The 24,569-nt window shown below is 38.1% G+C and overlaps 1 protein-coding gene and 1 pseudogene across 1 annotated transcript in view; both read right to left on the bottom strand.

Annotated features, from left to right (window-relative positions):
• The window catches only part of GLRA2 (glycine receptor alpha 2), a 193,856-nt gene that overhangs the window by 11,578 nt on the left and 157,709 nt on the right, over nt 1-24,569 (bottom strand). The gene's annotated exons all lie outside the window — the stretch shown is intronic.
• LOC105882423 (ADP-ribosylation factor-like protein 5A pseudogene) lies at nt 20,356-20,948 on the bottom strand (annotated as a pseudogene).

Genomic DNA, 24,569 nt, shown 5'->3' with positions numbered 1-24,569 from the left:
ATCTCTTTGTTCCCATTTAGATTATACACCCTACTGCTAACCCATGAGCTTTTCAAGTGAAATCATTGTAATCCATTACATGAAAAAGAGAATAAAAACAGGTGCTAGACTTCAGTCAGTACCACCTGGCTCATGGGAATGCTGGTGGTCCCCTGACCTCCCCACACCCTTTCACCTTACTTTTTGTGTCTGTACCTTTATCTCTCCCATCTCTTGCAACACACACTTCCCAGGGACCCAGTTATATTGGTGGTGTCGTGAACTCCCGATAGTTTGGGTCATGTGATTGGATCCCCTACACTCATCCTACAGAGCCCTTTCAAACTGGTCTGTGGGTGGCATAGTGGCATATTGGCAAAGCAAATAGAAGAGAAGCAGTTCGTTCCCACTTCTTTCTCCTCTGTATGCTTCCATCTGCCATATAGAAGTCACAGCCTGTATTACATTGTGTTTGCCAAAGATGGCCACAACAGTATCTCCTATCCCATGTGCTTTTCTTGCAATGTATTATTAACACTCTTTCTATTGAGACAAGAGGTCTATCTCTCTTCTCCTTGAGTCTGAGTGAGTTTGTGACTTGCTCCTAATCAACACAATATAGTAGAATGACACTAAGTAACTTCTGAGGCCAGGTCATAAAACATAAAGAAGCTTCAACCTGGTTAGCTGGAACTTGTGCTTGGAGCCATGAGCCACCATGTCAGCTATCTGGCTGCCCTAAGATCATCATGCTATAAAGAACTCAAACTAGCCCATGTGGAAATATAAAATGGAGAACCCCTGAGACTACATGAAGAGAGAAAGATGCCTGGCTAGTTCCCAGCTGTTCTATCCCCAGCTGCTGTCTAATTGCACCCAAAGGATAGACCCAGAGCAAGAACTGCCCAGCTGAGGTCTTCCCAAATTCTTGACACATCAAAAGTGTGGGAGACAATAAACTGCTTGTTGTTGTTTTAAGCCACTAAAATGTTGGATGATTTATTATGCAGTAATAGATAGCTGCATAGATAATTGATAATGTATAAAAAAAACATAAATGTGGTAGCCTTTGGTACCAGGCAGGAGGCAGAAGGTGGAAGGGCCTCAAGGAGATTGTTGGAAAACTGGGAGGAAAGGAAAGCAGTTGTTATTGAAAGCTAGAGGATACTGGAAAGTTTACTAACACTATTTCCTGTAGTAATGTGGAAAATAGAAAATATACATAATAAGCCTGGTGATCTAGCTAAGGAGACTTCCAGGCACAGTATTGAGGATATTGCTTGGCTTTTAGCTGTTGATATCAAACTGAGAGAGGATGAAGAAGAACTGAGGAACAAGCTATTAAGTGTCCAAGTAGAAGTTGGAGGAAATGTAAAGAATCTGGAATAAGTCTTTTTAGCCTGCAAAGGGTTCTCAAATAAGTATGAGTCTTAGGGGAATACCATATCCAGGGTGAGGCTATAAGATTCTTTGTTAATGCTTGAGAAATATCTAAAGCAGCACCTCATAAGCTCTTTCAGACAGACAACAGGCCTTATACAGATAAGAACATGCCAGGAGTTAGCTACTCTCCCAGCAAAACAGGTCCCAGGCAGGATCGTCACAAGAGATTTGGAAATAATAGAGACAGAGACAAAGTATAGTTTAAAGTGAAGGGGTCCTCCAGCATTCCCATGAGCCAGCAGGCTGTGAGTGAAATCCCATATCAGTATTTATTGGTACAGTAATTAGTTGTTAGTGGTTACAGGTTTATGTGTACAGGTCATTCGTTTAGGTTTCAAGGCTCCCCAAAGGTTTCTAGAGATCCCTTAATTAATTCTATCTACATGAGCAAACAGTTATAAAATTTTTCTAAGATAAACTTCTTAAGTCCCAAGTTAAGAATAGACTTAGCTGAGTATACAAGTTAAAGATAAAACTGCCAATTAACAGAAAAGCTAAAGCAGAAATATAGAGACCATATATTTCTTTATCTAGTTTCTCATTAACTGAGACATGTGGTCAGGAATGAAGTAGGAACTGTCCTTGAGGCTAATTGATTTTAGCTGCAGGTGTCTGCTGGGCTGGCATTCTTTGATCAATCCTTAACCTGTGACCCCATGCCAAGCTCTGCCTTGCACAAGCTCCAGGTGCTGGCCTGCAGGTCTTGAGACAGGTGTCGCCCTGCATTCGCCCCTAATCAATGATATGTCCCCCTTGTTGCTAAGCAGCTTCTGGTCTATGAACTAACATGCTCACAGATTCCTTCAAGGCAAAGCCCTGCAAAACTCCTGAAACTTTCCATGTCTCTTAATTCTGTATTCCAACAAGAACTTGCCTTGGAGATTCTCTCCTTTAAATAATCAGCTTCTAAGAATATTAATGGTGTTGGGCCACAACAGCCTCATAGGGAGCCTAAAGTAACAAGGGCTTATCTTTTTTTAAAATGGACAATAATCATATATATTTATGGAGTACAATGTGATGTTTTGATATATGTTTGATTGTAGAATGATTAAATAAAGGTAATTAACATATCCATCACATCACATACTTACCATTTTTTTGTGGTGGGAACATTTAAAATCTCTTTTAGCAATTTTGAAATATATAATACATTATTATTAACTATAGCCAACTTTTTGTACAATAGGTATCTAAATCTTACTCCTCCTGTCTAACTTAAAATGGGCTTATTTTGAAGAGATTTGTGGGTATAGCTTTTGCCTAATGAAGGGAATTATAAATTGATACACAAGAAGCTCCCAAAAGTTTTTAAGGAATTGTATCTGTTTGGATTGAAAACAACAAAGAGATTATAAAATGAAAGGAAGTCTTTAGACTTCTAATCTTTTCTGGACAGGAAATAGGTTAAAAATGTTACTCTGTTGCAAATAAGTGTCACTTCTTATGAAAAAACAAAGATGACTCAAATAGCAGACTACGAGGCTAGAGAGCAGAGCCAAAAACCAGAGAGGACAACTCCAAGGGATATATCTACCAATCAAGGATCTGCCAATGTGGACCTTTCCAGATTTTAGACTTCCTATTAAACAATGATTGCCATGCCTCTTGTTTACCATACTTTTGAATGGGAGAGTCTATAGCAATTTTCCTATGCATGTGTCCATATTGTCTGTTGAATAAGTGGAGCAGATAACTAGTCTCTTTAGTTTACATGTTTTCATATTGAACTTTACCCAAAGTGCTTAACTTGAGGTGCCTTATCTGACTTAGATGATGGTAACCTGAGTTTTGAGCTACATTTAAAAATTTTTAATATATGTATTAATTGACACATAATAATTGTACATATTTATGGGGTATAGTATGATATTTCAATATACATATGCAATGTGTAATGATCAAATCAGGATAATTAATATATCCATCACCTGAAACCTTTATCATTTCTTTGTGTTGGTAATATTCAAAATCTTCCCTTCCAGCTCTTTGGAAAAAAACCCAGTAAGTTATTGTTTACTATAGTGCTATAGAACACAAAAATTTATTCCTCCTCTCTAGCTGTAATTTTGTATGCATTAACCAACCTCTCCTTATCTCTCCCTCCTTCTACCCTTCCCAACCTGTGGTAACCACCCTTCTACTCACTACTTCTATGAGATCAACTTTTCCAGCTCCTACAAATGAGTGAGAACATGTAGTATTTCTCTTTTTGTGCATGACTTATTTCACTTAACACACACACACACACACACACACACACACATATATATATATATATATATATATATATATATATATATATTCCTCTATGTTCATCCATGTTGTCACAAATGACAGGATTTCATTCTGTTTTAAATTTGAATAGTATTTCATTCTGTATATATACCACATTTTCTTTATTCATTTATCCATCAATGGAGTTGAAGGTTGATTCTATATCTCGCCTATTGTAAATAATGCTGCAATAAACACAAGAGTGCAGATATTGCTTCAATTTCCTTTCCTTTGCATATATACCCAGTAGTGGGATTGAAGAATCATATGGTAGTGAAGAAACTCTATATTGTTTTTTGTAATGACTGTACTAATTTACATTTCCACCAGAAGTGTATTGGAATTCCTTTTTTTCTGCATCCTTGCTAGCATTTGTTATTTTCTGCCTTTCTAATAACAGCAGTTTAACTGTGGTACGATGTTATCTCATTATGGTTTTGATTTGCATTTTCCTGATGATTAGTGTTGTTGAGCATTTTTTCATATACCTGTTGGCTATTTGTATGACTTCTTTTGAGAAATGTTTATTCAGATCCTATGGCCACTTTTAAATCAGATTATTTGGTTGTCTGCTGTCAAGTTGTTTGAGTTCCTCGTATATTCTGGATATTAATCCCTTATTGGATGAACAGTTTCAGATATTTTTCCCCATTCTTCAGGTTGAGCTATAGTTTAGTTCAAAGCTTGTAATCAGTATTTCAGCCATGAAAGCCTTTTATAAGTCATTAATTGTTTTCCCTTGTCTAGAAAAGAAAATAAAACACCAATAATAAAAAAAATTCTAGCCTTATATTTTACTATTTTTGTAGGTATGCATTTAATATTGGAGGTCTTAGGAAAGGGGATAAGTATGTTTTGCAAGTATTGGATGGATGTGACTTATTGTGGAAACAGGGGGGCCTGTGGCAGAATATATTTGTCAAAGATGGCCATAACAATATCTCCCATCCACGTGGTTTCTTCAATGTGACTTTGAATTTCCTCCTACTAAGAGTTGGGGTCTGTAGGGGTCTATGTCCCCTCCCTTTGAATCTGAGTAGGCTTATGCCTTGCTTGTAACTAATAGACTACAATGGAAATGACACTGTATGACTTCCAATGTGAGTTCATAAAAGGCGACACAGCTTCTGCTCTGTTCAGTGGCACACTTGTCATTGGAGTCCTGAGCCACCATATTAAAAGTCCTTCCACCCTGAGGCTGCCATGCTGTAAGGAAGTCAAGCCATATGGAAAGGCCAGTGTAGGTACTCTGATTAGCAGTTCTAGTTCTCCCAGCCTAGGCACCAGACATGTGAGTGAATGAGTCTGGCCAGTGGTGCTCCCTGCAATGAGCTGCCTTTATCTTCTCTTAGCCACCTGAGATATATCATCATTGCCTAAGACTTCAATATCCACCCTGCTATGGGAATCACATCACTGAAGAACTAGTAGCACTGTAGTGTAATGACATGTTGATAGGGGAAGTAACTCCTGTTTGAAAAATATCTCGACTTCATCTTAGTAATGATGTAATAGCAGGACACCAATGTCACACATGATGACATTCTCAGGGATACCACATCAGAGAATCACATTTACTCCTCAATTTCTTCTCTGTTATAACACCAAACACAAATGTGCTTCATTTCAAAATAAGTATCTGAACCATACAAGAGAGAGAAATTAGTGGGTGATCTCTTTGAAACTAGATTCAGATGTATCTAATATATGCTCAATATGTCCTTAATAAATCCTTGTTTATTGCCTGATAATTCTATTTCCATTTTATAGAAGCATCTTCTGGTAGCTAGTAAACCCAGACTCACTTAATTCATGATTTGGTCTAAATAAAATGATTTATACCTAACTTTTTCTATTATATCTGCATTTCATAGAGTCAAGTGTGTTCATAATTGAATCGGATAAAATAATCTAAACTAAAAAAAATATGGTCTCTACAAGTAAATATTAGAGCAGGCTTATAGATAGGTGAAAATTGTGAAAGAATACAAACAAAAACTATCCTGGTTAGAAAAGTGAGACTCGCCGGGCGCGGTGGCTCACGCCTGTAATCCTAGCACTTTGGGAGGCCGAGGCGGGCGGATTGCTCAAGGTCAGGAGTTCAAAACCAGCCTGAGCGAGACCCCGTCTCTACCAAAAATAGAAAGAAATTAATTGACCAACTAAAAATATATATACAAAAAATTAGCCGGGCATGGTGGTGCATGCCTGTAGTCCCAGCTACTCGGGAGGCTGAGGCAGTAGGATCGCTGAGCCCAGGAGATTGAGGTTGCTGTGAGCTAGGCTGACGCCACGGCACTCACTCTAGCCTGGGCAACAAAGTGAGACTCTGTCTCAAAAAAAAAAAAAAAAAAAAAAAAAAAAAAAAAAAAAGAAAAGTGAGACTCTCTGTCCTATGAGGTAGTTTAGTTATCTCAATTTAAAATAATCAGTGAGGAGTAAAACCCTATATGGTAGTGTCTATAAGAATTAACCCCAGGTAGAGGGCCTAATATCTACTTTTTACTTACTTTCTTAAATGAAGAAATTGGCAGAGGGATAAAAGAAGAGTGAATGGGAGAAGTATCTCTTGGATATAGCTGACCCTGCTTCTCTCACCTTGAAGCATTGAAAACTTCTCTACAGCCGGGCCCTCTGCTTGGAAGTTTATACCAAATCTGTCAATCCGTTATTTATCAGCCATCACTAATAACATTGAATGAGGAATCTTCTACTATAAGGTAGATGCTGGACTTGGCTCTGGAAGCATAGTGATGAATAAGATCTAGTCTTAAACTTTGGTCACTGTGCTTTATTTATTTATTTTTTTTTTGAGGGGGCATAGAGAACTAAATAGAGTATAAGATATATTATTGAGATGTGTACAAAAATTTATTGGGGTTCAGATGAGGCTGAAGTCTCCAGAGTTGGTGAGCAATGTGCAAATCATCCATGATTCCCCTAATCTGAAAGATTCTGTATCTACCTACCAGTTTTCAGTACTAATTTTTTCTTTCTATTATTATTTTCTTTAATTTTGTTTTCCATTCATATTAAAGAATAGGTGGTCAGGGACTTTGGATTTTGATAGCTGATTTCCACTATTGTCTTCACTCACTAGAGAATGAGCTCCTGGGAGCCTGTCAAAGTCATCTCTGTAGCTCTATTCCCTATTTCCTATACATTGTCTGTAACCTAGTAATTGTGTTTTGAAACAATCCTCTTGATTCTGAGTAAGGGCTCAGAAAAGTGGTGCTTCCTGGGGGAGGAGAGGAAACAGCAATTGTCCCCTAGCAGATATCCCTCTCTTTGTCAATTACAGTCCTTTCTGCAGCCTCTGAATCAATCTTTCCCCCTAAAGAACTTCCATCCCATCTTTCTCACTTCAGATTCCATAACCTGGATGTTGCAGAGGAGCAGAGGGAATCACTGGGCTAGAATCTGAAAGGCTTGGGTTGAATTCACATCTTTACCACCTCCTAAATTTGTGAGTTTGGGACAGTCCTTCAAAATTTTTGCTCTTCCATCTCCTCATCTTTAAAATAAAGAGATTGAACATTTGGCTATTTTCTGAGTTTGTGAGTATAATACTGGCTACTATGTCTCCTTGAGACTACTTTGTAGCTGGTTAATATGTTTAAGACTTTTCTTTCCAACCAAGGATTAGACAGCATGCAAATAAAGGTATTAATGTCTTCTTCTTACCCCTGCCCTAATACCTTCTTCCAAGGTCAGCTTCATGGGTGTGAATACTATGCAGTCACACAGCGCCAAGTGTTTAGACGGGTCCTGTGCACGGTTTAATGCTCTGCAAATGCCATCTTGAAATTTGTAATAATTTTTGAACAAGGTCCTTACACTTTTCTTTTGCACTGGGCTCCACAAATTATGAGGCTATCCCTGCCTTCTGCTGTAGTGTAATAGATGCCATTAGCCTCCTGCTTCCATTCCCAGTCTTAATACTTTTCAACAGTTTCTTATCTCCTAATAACCATGCCCAAGCTTTTATTGTGTGACATTTGAGGATCCCCATGTCCTGTCTTATACTTACTTCTCTCATAGGATTTCATGACCTTTGATTTTGTTCAAGTGCTTCCCTTTGCATAGAATACCCATCATGTCTTTTCATCTGGAGAGCTCCTTCATGTCCTTCAAGATTTTACTCTGCCATCATTCAGGATGTCTTTGCTTGATCCTTAAACCTGAGCCATAGGTTTCTCCTTAGCTCCTGTAGCATCTGATACATGCCTCCATAATGGAACCTACTGTGTCATATTATACTCAGCTATTTACATTGTCTGCCTCTTTCATGTAACTTTCAACTGCAGGGACCCCATCTCACATATCTTGATATCTCCAGTATTTAGGGCAATATTTGGCTGAATCTTCCCACATTGAATACATATACAGTCTATGGCCATACCACCCTGAATGCGCCTGATCTTGTCAGAATACATATACAGTAAATACTTAAATGAATGGTAGAAAGAAGTCTTTTTAATATGAAAAATCATCTCCTTATTTATTATGTGGCTTAGTTTTGCATATCGGATTTATTTAAAATTAGGGCAAACCTTAACTCAACAATGTCACTCAAAAACTGAGGTATTTATGATCTATGTTTGAAATATTATCCATTGTTTTTGCCTAGTATTAAGCTAGTGAGCAGCCAGATAGTGTGAAATTTAGATTTACCCTATTAACAATTTTTGAAGAAAATGCATGCTTCTTCTTTGCAAAGAAAATAACTGGAATAGACAGACACTCTAGAATATAAACATTTTTTAATTTATGCATCTATTTGCAATTCAAAATAATAAAGCTAGGTAAATTAGAAGTCAGTATATATTAGTTATATTCAAATATTTCACCAAATAAATTAGACCTTATCAGGTATTGCCCATAGCAAAAGACTAAGGTGTATTTGCATAACATTAGAGTATTTGAACTCATATGCCATTCATTTGGATTTGGCAAAGAAAGTAAAATCCCTGTAAATCTATGGTTATTACCAAATGTCAATTTTACGTCTTGAAATTCTAATTAATGGAATATTCTCTTCACAAATCTCTTAAAACGAATTAATGCCTGTACTGTGGTGCTGTGTACCATATAGCTATCTTATAAAAAAATCTCTTTCCTTGCCTTGCTCATACATGTTAGCATTACAAGCCTCTGCATAAACTACATCCCCAGTAACAGGGGGAAATGTGTGGGCAAGGGAGAACAAACAGAACTCAGTTGTGATATGAGCAGAAATCCTGGAACTGATGTTGCCACAGCCTACAAATGGCTGAGGTGACAGCATAAGGAGTTGGGCTATGACTCCTAGTTATCCTCAAAACCCATTTTTTAGTTTTCTCACAGTGGTGGATCTTCCTTTAGCTCAGGGTTAAGTTAAGCACTGCAGGACTATTGACATTTGGGGCCAGGTAATTATTTGCTTTTGGAAACTGAGCTTTGCATTTCAGGATGTTTAGCAGCATCCCCTGCCTCTACCCACTAGATGCCAAATAGCACCCCTCCCCTGAATTGTGACACAAAAATGTCTCCAGACATTGCCAAATGTCTCTTGGAGGAGCAAAATCACCCCTGTGTGAGAATCCCCATTTTAGCTGGTCACATGTGTGCACATGGAGAGACTGCATTTTCTAGCCTTTCTTGCACCTGTGTGAGGTTATACAACGTATCTACTGTCAAGAAATGGAATAAGCTCAAGCTTCAAATCAGAATATAACCACTTCATGCCACCTCCAACACTACATGCTTGTCTGAGCCACCCCTTAGTGGCTCAACAGAATCATTCCCAGCAGAATTATCACAATAGTCTTCTACATAGTCCCCTGGCTCCCAACAACAATGTCTATTCTCAACATAGCAACTGGAGGGATCCTGTTTAATTGCAAGTCAAGACATATCTTCTTCAGCTCAAAACTCTCCAGTGGCTCTCACCTCACAAGTCCTTGTAATGTCCCTTTATCTCTTAGATCATAACTCCTGCTGCTGTCTCTTGACCAGGGGTCAACATACATCTTCTGTAAAGGGCCATATAGCAAATTTTTTAAACTTCATGGGCCATGCACTCTCTGAAATCTATACCTTTTTAATGCATATTTTGATTCTACTTTTCTATACTAAAATATATACTTCACTGTACTTTGGACCATACCTCACTTACAACATCATATTTTTAATGGACTAGAAGTAATTATTTAAAAATAGTTGTTTGGTTTTCTTCTCAAAATCTATAAAGCAGAAATGTTTTCACTTAATGTCAGATGTAGTCTTAGAGGGTAGTTTAGAAATTGATAACATGGTTGTGATATTTCAATTCCTCAAGAGGGAAGCAATGCCTTGCATATGGAAATTCTTTCCTAGCAATTTCCATCAATTCTGCTCTAAAGTGCTCAAAAGACACACTAAATTTTAAGAAGCATGAAGGTGAACATCTTCCATCTGGAATATGAGCTATTTGATTATTAACATCATTTGCCATCTGTTCAGGGTGCAAAGTAAACGTTGAGACTGCAGGGGACAGGTGATTAGAGGATGAACTCAGTGCTAAACTCAAAACAATAATAACAAAAGCATCAATGATAAATCATACCAAGCATTTGCTTGCTTTCTAACTTGGATGATCCTGACTGCCAAATTCTCCGGGCCATTATTGTGCTTCAATCTCTTGATATATACATATGCATACATTTGGTGTCAAAGTGGTTATTGTGTGGGAGATTATCTGTTGTTTACCTGGCACCATCATTCCTGTAGAACCCCCTTAAGGCTGGTAGCAACTACATTTCCCAGAATTCTTTTCTTAATTGGTTCCAGGTTAGGGTTTGCCAGTGAGGGAAACTTAGAAGATTTGGAAAGTGGAAAAGAGGTAGTAGCCATTATTTTGGGAAGTTGGTGGGGGTGCTTCGTTAGACACAGTGGCATTCCAGAACTTTCTGTGGACTCCCCATCTTACTTTAGTGGCTAGACATGGTGGGTTCTCAGATTTTTTTGGGAACACCTGCTTTTCTACCCAGAGCTTCATGTTAAAGTCCCATTTTTTAACTATAGCTTTTTAGACCTTCCTTTCCCTGGTTACCCCCACCCCATTTATAGAAACTTTAATTTCTGTATTAAACTCTTTACTTTGGTAACACTTTTAGTGTCTCTGTTTTCCTGACTAAACCCAGATGGATACAGATATACCAGTACTCCAGATTTTTAACTACAAAACGCCATTTTAATGCAAGTTACTATAGTTTTCAATTAAGAATGATTATCATAATGTACCAAGCGTTAGAAAGAAACAAGGATAAAGCAGATGGAGTCTTGCACTTATAGTCAGTGTGGGATTAGGGAAGGGAGTCTAGAATGTGTAGAAAGAACAGTGGTTCTCACTGGGGTAAATTTTGCTCAACAGGGGACATTCGGCAATGTGTGGAGACATTTTTGATTGCCACAACTGGGGAGAAGGTATTCTATTGGCATCTAATGGGTAGAGGCCAGGATACTGCTAAATATCTTGCAATGCACAGGACAGCCCCCACCAGAAAGTATGAATTATCTAGCCTCAAATGTTAACAGTGTTGAGGTTGGGAAACCCCAATATAGACAAATGACTTTAATATAATGTGGTATCTACCATGGTAAAGGAACACACAGGCCACCAGATACTATGGAAGAGGTAATGCTATGCTAGAGCAATTAAAGGAAATTTAGATGGCATTCTTTCTGTAATAACATCACAGAATGCACTGTTTCTGTCAAGTTGGTATCTTTCAATCATATTGCATCTTAATCAGGGAAGATTTGTTACAAAGGACAGAAACCCACTCATGGTAGCTTAAACAAATGGGAAATGTCTTTATGAAATGACTATAAGAAAATTATTATAAGATAATCTCATGAGTTTCCAAGGATAGGGAAGTAATACCCTATAAAGGTGAGAAGCCTGGGTTCTGGAACCAGAATTCCTAGTAAATCTTGGTTCTGCCACTAACCAGTGTAAGAACTAGGTAAGTCACTCAAACCTCTACATGCTTCAGTCTCCTCTGCAGTAAAGTGGAGATAATAGCATCTTCCTTATAGGATTTTTTGAGAGGATGTAGTGAGATATAAGCACATGAAAAACTTATAACAGTGCCTGGTATATAGGGTGTGCTCAATAAATGTTAGCATGATGGTGTAAGCAGGGCTACCCAACCCAAGAACTCCAATGAGCAAGTCAGAAAATGAGATTATTCTCAATATCTTGGGGCTGTTATTCTTTCCTATTTCTGTTCTTCTCCTACCAGTTTACTTTACTCATGCATGTTCCAACCAGGCCACATTAGCTGCAACTTTGTGGGAACCTGTTCAGCTCAAGTTCTCTATCATCTAATTAGGGTATCAGAACCTTCTTTGTTCAAATTCTTGAAAGAGAGAATATCACTGATATCCCAGTTTATAGACTTTTTTTTCTGAGTCATTGGCTAGAAAAAGGGGTAGGATTATGAGATACAAACAGGACAGACTGAGGGCAGGTGGGGAGCAAGCAAACCCTTCCAGGTTGGTGAACGTTCCTGAAAGCCCACCATGGAAGGAAAAAGAATAGAAGGAACAAAAAAATACCGGCCTTAAGAAGTGATGAGCCTGGCTCGTACGACAAGTGTTTTCAATAGAGTGAATTCGGACTGACAGTTGTACTAATGGCTCCAAGGGAGCTAATTAGAAACAATTAGTTGATATTACAGGGAGACAGAATTCAACTTTATATGAGCATGAACTTTTAACAACTCTGTGACTGAACATAGAGCATACCACCTTGGAAGGTAATAAATCCCCCATTGCTAGAGCTGGTCAAGTATTTAACCATTTGTTGGTGACACTGGATGGGTTAGGGGAGTAGGTGGCCACTTATGTATCTTCTATTTGTGGGAATTTCTAAGTGTGTGTAAAAATTGCTAAGGTAATAAGTCTAAGAGGGCAAACCACATTGGAGGTGCTGACCCGAGTTCAGAAAAGATGTATTCCTTAAGCTATGCCCAGCTATGGCCCTCCATAACCTCTCGGAAATTTCTAGTCATTCTAATCCAGTTGAGAAACCCTGCTCTAATCAACCACAACACTATTTCTGTTCATGTGTATTTTTTCTTTCAATTATCTTTGGTTTGCATAATATTTAATCATTTCTAAGAGTTTCAATTAAGCAGCACGTCCCTTGTTGCTGTTATAATTTTGAAGATTTTAATATAGAGTGTATAAAATATATAATGTATAGTAAGAAAACTTTCCAAATAGTATCATGTAACCTAACATGTAAAGAATTAGGCACTGATGTGTATCTTTTTAGAGACCAACAAAGAATGTTCATGGAGGCCTGTCTTTATATCCAGTTTTAATACCCAAGCAGGGGTCCTCAAACTTTTTAAACAGAGGGCCAGTTCACTGTCCCTCAGACTGTTAGTGCGCACGGTGGGCCCTGGGACGAGTCAACTGCTAAGCAGGACAGACAGCTGTGGCAAAAACACCAGGCAGGCCGGATAAATGTCCTAGGCCGGCGGCATGTGGCCCGCTGGCTGTAGTTTGAGGACGCCTCCTAGAGGCTCCAAGCAATAATATCAACCTTCCAAATAGCCACTTCTTTCTTTCCTCTCTTCCCTCCCACTGTTGAATTTCTGCTGGAAGGAGCTCAGATGGAGGAGAGTCAATGCTGTTTGCAGTCAAAGTTTTGTGAGTTGTTTGTTTCTGCAGGGGGCTCAATAAAGTCAAGAACTAAGAACTCAATAAAAAGGATCAGATCTCTGTTTGGTCTGTCTCTTGCTGCCTTCCTACCAACTTTGAAGAGACAGGTTAGGTTCATGATGAAATCACCCAGGTGTGACTTGGAGAAGTGCTAGGAGGTTTCGAGCAGAGGGGGAGCGAGGCATGTTCTGAGGAAAGAGACATCTCTGGGCCATCACATCATTGCTTTCCACAGCTGCAGAACAAACATATTTCTCCAAGTGAAAAACTATAAACCTGCTTTCTCTGGCCAATCTTATTTCCTTCTGACTTTGAATCATCTTGGTAAGCTAGCTCGTCTTTAATGAATATGGACTGTAGGTTCTGTTTTAAAATTAGCAGTTATTGAAGCAGGTGAATACTGTAAACCATCAGGAGGCACTTTCCTATTGCTTCTCGGAAGGACATTCAAAGCAGTGGACTGAACCAGAAACACAGTTTATGCTCCATTTTTCTGGCTTATTATTTAGTTTTGTAGATCATCTGTGCCCTAGCTCTCTTCTACTTTCCCTGCAACCATTTGTTTGTTCATTAGCACTTCAGCTATAGCTTCATGTAAGCAGCTCTTGCAAGAGGAAAAAAGGTGGAGAAGGAAAATGGAAAATAATGGATAAAATGAGACTTTGTTTTTGTTTTTAGTGGAGTATCTGTAGTACATTTCTAAGATATCCCCTTCTCTCTGCTTCATTATTATGGTTACCAGATTAACAATTTCAGACAGAAAATTTGTTGGCAGACCCAGAGGGAAGATTGATTGCAGTAAACACAGAAGACAGAGATTGGTCACAATTTGAAAATAATGCTGGTATCTGTTGATCTAATTGTTGACCAACTGAGTTTCTAGTTAAGAAGGTGTGTGTGAAGGTATGTATCACAGTACTTGGCACATAATGGGGAGTCTGCCTCCCTTTCTTTTTCAAACTTGCCAATGCAGTAGTTGTAATCAGAGGCATAGAGAACACCTTATGTTGTTCTAAGAAGATATATTTTCATAGAAAATGGAGTTAACTCCTGAGTTGGTGGCTCTTTCTTTCCCCTCAGCTGTGTGCCTTATAATAAGACAGATGTTGTGTCCAGCTGAGGATCACACAGGTTCAAGTCTGAAAACACAGGTCACTGACTAATGAGCTCACTGGCTCATGGGCATCACAATACTCAGGTGGGGTTTATGGGCTGGTAAAACAAAGGTGAAGGGCTTAATGAGTTTTAGGGAGGTGCAATAGTTAGTGCAATACCTCCTGTCCCTATCATTATAGCAACCATATAAAGACTCCTACCACTAGATCTGTGACTGCTTCTTAAGAGTATCCAAGAAGGTTTAAGCCTGAAATGCTCTGGTAAACTTGTTTACCTGGCCTGATCCACCCTGAAAGCCCTGCCTTTCAAAACATTTTTGCTGTGAAATACCATGTGATCTCACTTATATGTGGAATATAAAATAATCAAACTCATATAAGCAGACAGTAGAATGGTGTTTGCCAGGGACTGGGGGGGGGAGGGTCAAGAGGTGCTAAGTTTCAGTTATGCAAGATAAATAAGTTCTGTACAGCAATGTGCCTATAGTTAACAATACTGTGTTGTATACTTGAAATTTTCCAAGAGGGTAGATCTTAAGTGTTCTCACTAAAGAAAGAAGTCACTATGTTAAGTTATGGATATGTTAATTAGTTTGATTGTGGCGGTTATTTCACAATGTATACATATCAAATCAAGTTGAATACATAAATTTATATGATTTCTAACTGTCAACTATACCTCAGTAAAGCTGCAAAAAGATAAAACAATCTAAGGATGCATACATAATACACACATAGACACACACAAACTTTTTTTGCTATTACCCAAAGTAGGTAATATTTTCCATCACCAACCAGGACACATATATACATATACTTCTACACACATTAATATATCTAATGGAAACAAAAGTTTCACAAAGTAGTAATTATTTTTCCAAAGCAGGACGCGTTCTGATATTTTCTGTTCTTTGTCCTAATTTTTACTTTTTTTCAAAAATTCTGGGGTAAGCTATTGAACTGACTTCATGACCCCCAACTCAATCACACCCCAGTTTGAAAAGTACTGCTTAAATGGCCCCAATTGTTTTCTTTGCTGTCACTATTCATTCATCAAAATTTACTGTGCAGCTACCAGATGACAGAAATGTGTTAGTCATGGAGAAATCTAAAAGAGAGGTGTCCACTTGCATGGAAGAGTCCTAATAATGGATTTTATTTAGTAAGAAGCTAGTACAGTAGTAAATGGTTCTATGTCTTCAAAAATTTCTCAGGAGACAAAACCCTCTGTTACAAGAAATAAAATCTAGTATTCAAAGTTTCTGAATTCATTTTTTTGCTTATCCATTAACTGCCTCCAGGATAAAATTTTACCCTGAGTTGCTTGCCTCTAGAATAAAAATGCAGAGCCTATTGGCACAAATTACAAGGCCTTTTATAATCAGACCCTAATGGATTGTTCTAGTTTCATTTTCCATCATTTCTCATTACATATCCTATACATTAGCCACTCTCTGTTCCCTCAATGGCCCAAACTTTTTCATGTCTCCATGCCTTTCCATGTGCTATTCTTTCTGTCCAGTGATTCTTTTTGACTTTTGTTTGCCTGATGAATTACAATTCACCCTTCCATCCTCAGCTCAAATTCCAGCTCCCTCTATGAGGTTCTCTTCCCTCCTGATTTCTGCCACTTTCCGTTAAGCCTTAGCCACGACTTTTTTCTATTCTCTTTTAAATGCTTGCATTTATTATGTTTGATTTTAACATAATCCATTTGTGAGTTGTGAGTCTCCTATGCACTAAACAATGAGCAATTAAATTAATCAAGCTAATATATAGGATAATTTAAATTAGAGTCAGATGACATTTCCCATGAGCGTGAGAAGACAAGTTTACATGAATAACTCAATTATATGATTGCAAGTAGCAGTCCATTCCTTTTCCCACAAATTTGTGTGTTGGGCTAGAAATCAGATGCCCGTGGGCTGGATTCTTAAGCAGACATAGCTATCCATGTTTAAAGTGTCCCACATAAGAAATGGCATGGCTTCTGATGACTTAGTGCTGGGTGGTTTTCCACTGTAAGATCCCTGAGCTATGAGTCCTGAGAAGAAACTCAAAATTAACTCAGCAAACATTTCTCAAACACCTAGTGTGTATCAGACACCATGACAAGCATTGCAGATTGAAAGATGTATAACAGCCTCTGCTGCTTAGAAAATTTCTGATGATATTTTCCTGATGGTTTAATAAAACAAGTGAAGGGAAGAGAAAGAAAATATTTAATGAGTATTGGCTGTGTGCAAGGCACCATTTTTTCACATGCATAATCTTGCTTACTCCTAACAGCAACCCCATGAGAAAGGGCTTTATTAGATCCTTTCTACAGATGAATAAGCTAAGACTCAGAATGGCTAGATAGACCATGGGTTGAAATTGCCCGGCAAAAACAGTACCAGCCTGGATTTGGATTCAGCCAGCTGTACTGCTGGCCCTAAGCTTATGTCTCTATGCCATGCTTCTCTTTCATATTTTTATTTGCATGTCTTGAAGAGAAAAGGTATATATATTTTTAAGAGGACAGGAATTTAGTGGCAAAGTTATTACAGAAAAGAGTGCTATAATGAAACATGTTCACAGTGTACTTGGCTGGGATGAAGAAGGCTGGCTTTATGACAAGGATTTTTGTAAGGTTTTTTTCTTTTTTTTCATCAATCTGTCCTAAAAGACAGGAAGTGTGAAAGAGCATTTGATGATTTTATGCTGAATTAAAGCATCTGAGGTCTGGCAGCCAGGAACTGGCTGTACAACATTCAGCAAACCTTATAAACTCCCTATGGAGATATCACTGCCAAACTGCCATAATTTAAAGCATTTTGTGCTTTCCAGAATAAAGTTGTATGGCTATTTAGAATGATTGTTTTACTACAATACATGCATGCACAGTTTAATCTTGTTAACAAAGGTGAAGCTCCTCACTCTGGCATGGATTCTGCTGCATGACATTTCATATTGTTTCCTGCTTGTGTATGTGAACACAGCACTAAAAGGGAACCTTCTCAGAGTTACAGGAAAAAGATGTTTCATCTGGTTTCATTTGATTCCCAGCACACCCGCATGATAATTCTAGGCTACTGCATAGCTAGTGCTTACTCTTCTTAAGAGAAACAAAACAACAAGCAACATAGGATTATTATATATGCTGAAATCTTTCACAGTGAAAAATAAATCAAATTTAGTGAAAAACACATGCAGCCATAGTAACAAACTTAATATTTCTTCCCAACTTAAAAATTTTATTTAAAGCTTTGGAGCATTTTTCCATGTCTTAATAGTGTGCTTGTTTTAGACTATGCATATAGTAATATGCATACATTTTAAAAAAAGACTATTGGTAATATGTCCTGGAACAACACTTCTCAAGCTTTAATGCGCTTGTGACTCTATTGGGAATCCTGTTATGATGCACATTCTGATTCTGCAGGGCCGAGGGGGGCCTGAGAGGCTGCATTTCTATCAAGTTCCAGGTGATGCTGATGCTGCTGGTCAACTGATGACATTTTAAGAAGTGAGGCTTTAGAGCAATTCTCAAACTTGGCTGCACATTGGGATCACCTGGGAAACCTTAAAAACCCAAGATATCTGGCCTCTACATCCAAAGATTCTTATTTTATGGTCTGAAGTGAGGTCTGGCCATTTAAATTTTAAGAAGCTCCCAAGTGTTTCTAATGTGTAGCCAGGATTGAGAACCCTGCTCTAGTAGGTTACCTTGTTTCTATAAAATACCAGAGCTCATTTCTGGTGTGATTTCTGTTGCTCTTGGAAAAACCCAGCAGCAGCAGATACAGTGAAATGAAGTGAGAACATTCAATAGTTTAACCTCCTAATTTTTACACCCACGTCAACTTCTTGAAAAGCAATTAAATCATACACCCAACAAAATTCATGCCCCTGTTCATTACTGGTGCAAAAATCATATTTTGGATCCCTTATTTGCTATCTAGTGTAAATAAAAGAACTTTATATAAAGTAAAATAGCTCAATTACAAAAGAAGAAAATTCCTAATTAAAAGGCTTTTCTGGCTGTATTGTCTTTTGGGTTGTATTAGCTCCAATTAATTACTCTCAACAAGAATAACATCTTTATTAATAAGCAGGTTTTCTCAAAACTCCAGTCCTCTTTGTGCATAGCATTTCTCTGTCCCTTAGAGTTGTTTTTTTTTTTTTGTTAGCAATATAGGATTTACTTTTGTAAAAAGCATGTTGACAAATATTAAATGTTATGTTTGCATTTTGAACAATATAAATATAAAATATAAAACATCCAATGTTAAATACTGATCTCCTATGGATTGACACTGAGTATTTTATATTTTATAGAAGGGAACTTTCAAAATTTTGTCATTATTCCTCACCAGAATCTTCATGGAATTTAAAAGGCTGGTATAAAAAGTAGGGTCCCTTTTTTCTTAAATATTCTAAAATATGCCAGTTTGGATTAGCCTTTAGACTTTCAGGGCATCAAAGATATACAGATAGAGTACCCAAGAATATGTTTTAACACATTTAGGATAAAGTTGTTTACAGTTGTGACAGAAATACCTTTGACTTTCAGATATCGAAAAAAAATACCCTAAGCAAACATAAACGGTATTTTGGGTCAAGTTACTTCTTAGTACAAATAATACTAATCAATTTTTATATCAAATTCTTAAAAGCATTTAAAAATATTTGCATTCTATAATTGTCAAACAATGTATTTATGTGGTAGAAGAAGATACAAGAATAGAAACAAAAAATCTCAAACTATCCCAAGCCCTAAAATAAGCAATACAAAATTTGCAAATTAAGAAATTATCAATGTTGCTCGGAAAATATACCTTTTACTCTCAAGTTCACTTTGACTACTTGACATATAATTTAATGCTTAAATTAATAGCTAAATTATTTACTGATATTTGTAGAGTGTTACATCTCTAGGTAGACATATTTTACACAGTTTTGATTAATGCTTAGAATTCATTTAATCATTTTAATCACAATTTATGATTAACTGATTAATAACTTATTCAGTAATTTAGATGTCATAAGGACCAATAAAAGGAATAATCTGATAATTGCTCATTGTGTAATTCTGCCCATTAGTAATACTAAGTCAAGAATTTGATAAGATACTCCATTCACTTGAATTATATTTCCATGTGTGTGATTGATCAACAACAAAAAAACAGGTATACAATGTCAAGTTTTTTCCTTTTCCTTTTTTTTGTTAAAGAGCAGCTCAATGATTTTGGGGATTGGTTAATAAAATACAGAGAACATAACAGAAGAGTACAAAATGGCACTTAACACCAATGCCAGTACTTATCTCGTTATGGTTATAACTAAGGATATTATTAATTTCGTATTATTTGCTTTCCTTTAGAACATAAATCAAAGCCATTAACTTGAATGTGAGGTATATACACAATACATACATAACCTTATACAAAATACTTTTCATAAGTAGCATTACATTTTAAAATATTGGAAACTGAATATCTGTGCTGATTTGTATTTTGACTTAATGGAACAAAAAGAGAACATTCAACTAGGGAGGGTTATATTGATAATAAAGCTCTTGAAGTTCAAAATGTCTTCCTCTCCCTTTTACTTACCACTGGCTACACAATGTCCTGAGAGGATTCATTATGAGAAAAATGTCAATCACAGCTTTAATAACTTACTTTGGAAGGAACTAATGAGAAGCAAATTGGAAGGTGACACTTCATCTTTGATTTCAAATAAGTGGTCTTAATTTTTCTTCTTATAGAAAAAGTTTAAATCAGTTTGTTATAAATATATCTAAACCATTAATTTTTGCAGCTTTCACTTCATTTATACAAAGTCTATGAGAAGAGGTCAGTAGAAATCATCTAATTTTAAGTCGTGACATCATCCATTCAAGTCCTTGGCACAGTCCTTCCCCAGTAAGAGCACAGCATGCCTGGATATGCCACTGGTGATCTTTGATAGAAGTTAGTTTCAGAAACTGGGAGATTTCTGCTACAGTCATAGATTCTTTAACATCTTGTTTATTAACAAAAATGAGCAATTCAGCTTTCCTTAGGTCCTCATGTGCTAACATTTTATAGAGTTCTTCTCTAGTTACAGAAATCCTCTCTCTGTCTATACTGTCCACAACAACTATCACAAACTCCGTGTTAGTATAGTAAGTGTTCCAGGAAGAATGAAGACATTCTTGGCCACCAATATCCCACATTAGGAAATGTGTATTATTAATCACTATTTCTTCTACATTACTTCCTATTGTAGGGGATGTATGCACAACTTCATTCATAGAAAATTGGTAAAGTATAGTAGTTTTCCCTGCATTAGCCAGCCCAATAATGTTAACTTTGTGCTCTTGGTGATTGAACAGTCTCCATATCCTGGTGAAGAGAATTCCCGTTCTCAGACAGCAGATGCTCCCTCCAGCCACCTGGGGCGCCTGGCCTCCACTGGCTCAGACCACTGCCCGGCCCAGAGGAGCTGGGGGAGGACGGTGGCCCTCGAGGCTGGTCGCAGACAACGCAGTGGCGGTAGCGATGTCTGTGAGCCAGGCCAGTGCCACCGTGGTGGCAGCGACGGGGCGTAGGCCTCCCTCAGATTCCCTGGAAGCGGGCTGGCGGCCAGCGCTGGAGTAGCAGCAGAGGTGGAGGTTCCAGCGTGTCTCTCTCCTCCCCCTCAACCTTAGAGTTTTTTAATCTTGGCACTATTGACATTTAGGTCAGATGATTCTTTGCTGCGGGCACCATTCTGTGCACTGTGGGATGTTTAGCAGCATCCCTGGCCTCTACCCACTAGTGGCCAGGAGCACATACAGTCCCCAACCCTAAGTTGTGAGAACCAAAAATGCCTCCAGATATTGCCAAATGTCCCCAGGGGCAGGGAGAAAATAGACCCTGGTTAAGAATTACTGCCTTAGATCAAAGGAGGCTTCCATGTCACTGACTTTCACTTTCATCTTGACCGTCTCTGTGTGGGAGGCTCTCCACATTCATCTGACATAAATCAGTGAGGCCCTTCTGGTGAGCATTGAAGAGTGTAGTTTGAAGAGTATAGTTTTCATTACCCAATTATTTAATCTTTATTTTATTACTCATAACAAGAGTTTAGAAAAATTTACAGTTAACATTCCAAGACAAAACAAACTTTACAAATGCTGCTTCCTTCCTGAGAATCTCCCCTCCATGAGAGCTGAAGTAGTCTGTGCTGTCTCTTCCTAGAAATTGCCACAGCTCCAACTATAACTCTGTTATGGTTGTGAACATTTTCTACACTATATTAGAAATTTGTACACTATATTAGAAATTTTTTTCCTCTTATTGATCTTTAAAATTGTGTGAAAACAGGCTTCAAGCAGTTTTCATATCCTCACCAGCCCTTATCCAATGCAAAATTCTGTACAAAGCATACATTCAAAAGATATTTATTGAAGAAATGAATTCTAGGGTTGTACAGCAGCTTAGAGTGAAAACTAAGAAGACAGGGGCCATTTCCTTATATCCACTCCTGCATGGAGCCAGAATCATTTATTTTCTAAATGGTTACACTTGATGATACTTCATTAGTCAGCTGGGAAATAATTTCTGCTTCACTTAAGCGTTTTGTCTCCAAATGAGTTTGTTACAAACAAGAATCGCATCGATAGAAGACAAATTAGTACTGTGATTAGACAAACTTATGTCTCTCTGGTGTAATGTCAGAGAAGCACCAGACATCTCCGTCATTCAGTTTGATCTTTTCATGAGTCCAGTTTTGTTGAAATAACTACAGCTCAAGTCACCACGAAGAATCTTACACCAATTAAAAGCTAGATAGTAAAAGGAGAAAGTGTAAGATTTCTACTACAATAGCCTTTATTCAATAGTAGTAGAGCTGAAGGCACAGGCATGATTTTAGGGACATAAAGCAATAAAATTGTATTATGAAAACTGTTGCTTGAGAAACCCAGTAGCACAGAAATATTTTAGCAATGCCAACTGTAAGGTACAATAGATAGAATGTAGTTATTCATCTGTCATTTGGAAAAACCATCCTTCTGCCCTCAGGGATGCCACTTGTTGCTTCTAGATTCTTAGCTCTCTGTTTCCACACTTACTATGTTTGATATTTGGCAAGGAGGAAGAAGATGAGGTTCAATGGACTGTGATTGTCATCAGGCTCTTGGCCCAGGAGGCATTGCACCTTAATTTGCTTTTGTTTTTTCCAAAGCAACCCTGAGACGAGTTGCACGCAAGAGGTTTATATGGGAGGCAATATGGGAAGTGTGGTAAGGAAATGGGGAAGTGGGACAGGGAAAGGAGGAAAGTCAAGAAAGGGTGTGTGAATGATCAGTGAGTGATCATTGTTGTTGGCACATGGGGTGCAAACCTCTGAAAAACTCAGACTTGGGTGGGTGAGGAAACTGGGTATTTGGCCACTAACCTCTAGCTCTCATTGGTTGAGGGCCACTCCTGGAGCATTCACCTCCTGACACTTCTGGCCTGCCCTGAATGTGCATAGAACATGCTATAGTGACCAAGAAATACTCTCAGAGTCACAGAAAACCATTGCTGTTTGTGGTAGGGAAGGTAATGACTTCCAAAGATGCCCATGTCCTAATCCCTAGAAACTGTGAATATGTTACTTTATAAGGCAAAGGGGGTTTGCAGATGTGATTAAGAAACCAGAGATGGGGAGAGGGCCCTGGTTTGTTCAGGTGGGCCCAATTTAATCACATGGCTCTTAAAAATGGAGAACCTTTCTCAGCTGTGGTCAGACATGACCATGGAAGAGGTCAGAGAGATGCAATGTTGTGGCTTTGAAGATGGAGAAAGGGCACCATGAGCCAAGGAATGTTGGTGGCATCTAGAAGTTGGAAAAGTCAAGAAATCAGAATCTCCCCTAGAGCACTGTTATATAAATGAGACAAAGTTGGCCTCTGTGTATTGGCCCCTAGGTTGTTTGTATCTTCTCTACGGTTGAGACCTGTTAACTCAAAAGCCTGCCAGCACCAAACTCAAATTTTATACAATTATTTTAAAAATAGCCCAAACAAGCAGAATTTTATCCATGTAGAGCCTGACTGCTTTGCATAGCCGATGAAAATATGCCTAGCATCTGCTGACCATTGATAAGCTAGAGCCTTGTGGTTATAAGGCTCCAAGCCACTGCTGCCCTTTGGAGCTCTCTGATCCAAAGACTCCCCGCCACCCGCTGTGCTGCTGCACAGCATCACCTAGACGAGTGAGCTCCCCTTTTATTCCTCTGTCCCCCTCTGGATGGCTGCCCCCAAGCCTCTGGATCATCTCATACTGTAAGGGGCCTCCTCCTCATGCAACCCAGTCCAAGTACCACCCAATATAGCCTGTTGTGCATTACTGCCCCCATGGTCATATCTTTTCCTTTGATGAGCCCCTTAATCCTTTGAACCCCCTAACAACCCTCCAGAAGCAATGCATCCCTGACAACATGTTGATTTTAGCCCAGTGTGACCTGTGTTGGACTTCTGGCCTCAAGATTTGTAGATAATAAGTTTGCTGTATTCTAAGCCATTAAGTTTGTGGTGATTTGTTATAGCAATGATAAGAAGCATTTGTTACTGCAAATAATTCAAACCACAAAGCCATTTTTGTATTTACACTTAAGACAAGCTTTGCTAAGGTCATAATATGTATTGCAGATTTGAAAAGCTAATTCTAGCAAAATTACAAAAAAGCAAATTAACATGTGTTTATAATAATCTATGTCTCTAAGGAGGGGCTTTCAGGTAAGTGTAGACTAATTATACAGTTAAGAGTATTTAAATAGAAGTGCTAAAGCAGCATTTTCCTGATTTTTGTGCCTTATCCAATCTGACTCTTTCTATACAGAGTGGTATTTCTACAATTCCAGTCTGATTGTAGCATCCCATCATCTTTAAAAACCTTTTGGTGGCTCCCACTTCTTAAGCAATTGAAGTCTTTCTTCCTCTAGGGCAGGCGTCCTCAAACTACAGCCCGCGGGCCACATGTGGGTGTTTTTGCCCATTTGTTTTTTTACTTCAAAATAAAATATGTGCAGTGTGCATAGGAATTTGTTCATAGTTTTTTTTTA

Source organism: Microcebus murinus, chromosome X (assembly GCF_040939455.1).
Source record: "Microcebus murinus isolate Inina chromosome X, M.murinus_Inina_mat1.0, whole genome shotgun sequence".
Taxonomy (NCBI): Eukaryota; Metazoa; Chordata; class Mammalia; order Primates; family Cheirogaleidae; genus Microcebus; species Microcebus murinus.
Note: the sequence above shows the minus strand (reverse complement) of the source record. Positions and strands in the feature narration are given on the sequence as shown.